The sequence below is a fragment of the Etheostoma cragini genome, chromosome 8 (assembly GCF_013103735.1).
Source record: "Etheostoma cragini isolate CJK2018 chromosome 8, CSU_Ecrag_1.0, whole genome shotgun sequence".
NCBI classification, from domain to species: Eukaryota; Metazoa; Chordata; class Actinopteri; order Perciformes; family Percidae; genus Etheostoma; species Etheostoma cragini.
Window position 1 is genome coordinate 13,918,293 of NC_048414.1, and position 1,267 is coordinate 13,919,559.

Genomic DNA, 1,267 nt, shown 5'->3' on the forward strand with positions numbered 1-1,267 from the left:
GTTGTTTATTCAGATGAGGATGCAAGGTGTTTGAATGGTAGAAAGGAGCAATGCATCCATTGTGGAATGAATATGAGTTCCTTATGTGTGCGTTGGAGGGATTGGCTGAGTTATTTGGCGTCCATTAGCAGAACAGCTTTGGGAGCATGCTGTGGAGGAGCTAATGACTGGGCCAGCAGGGCAGAACCCCTGCTAGCCTCAGCTGTTAGTGAACATGCCTGCAGAGAAAACTGGGTTCAGGGAGAGGTCCTCTACAATATGTCTGTCCTGCTCTTCAATATCTCATGCACTTACACGCTCACACGTACAAAATTCATGGGGAGTTAGGACTCCAGCATGTCATATAATGAGGCCTTCAGGTGTTGTTCCATTTGTTTGTCGGGGAAAGCACAAAAAAGTTTTTGGGCACTCTGATGTATTTGTGTGCTTTGTTTTGTCTTTCTCATATCTGCAATGTTCTGGGGCAGCTCTAAGAACTGGTTTGTGGCAAATTAATAAGAGAATAGTCCAAGTTTATGCTGGAAACACATTTTGGGGTCATTACAATAACACCACCATCTTGCATGACTGGGCACTGCAATTCTTTTTTTTTTACTGTGTGTCAACAAATATCTTTGTCGGCTTTCTTGAAACACGAAAAATATTATTAATTTGTTAACTAAAAGATATTTCATTTTGCTGCCATTCTGTTTGCCAAAACAACTTTTTTTCATCCTACAAAAGTTGAGCTAGTCGTCATATCTGTAAGGATCTTTTGGATGCTGTTATCGCTTCAAAACCTTAATACTGGGAACTGTAAGCAAAATAATATGTCATAACCAGTACATAACCCACAACAACAGATTGTGGGGCATCACCAGTAGGCCTGTGTACATGTTTAAACCCTTTTTACATATTTTAACTTTTTATTAAGTTTTTTGGGTCATTGCAAATACATGAAAAATAATAATTATGTAAAAAATGTATTTCTATCCTCTACCGAACTGATTCTGTCATATATGGAAAACAGAGCATTGAGATGCCTTTGCTGTATTATTGGGAAGGTACAAAGTCCAAAATTGTGCAGTAACTCTTGAGAGTTAAAGAATCTATAAAGTCTCTGAGATTAGAGAGAGCACGTTATTTACAATAATTCAGTTGTTCATGAGGCGTAGTGCAAGACAGTTGAATAGACCTATCAGTTCCTTGTATCAGTGAGTAAATAACATTCCCACAGTTCTGTCAACGACACTCTATTAACTATTACCTAACATTTAGCTGTGACAAA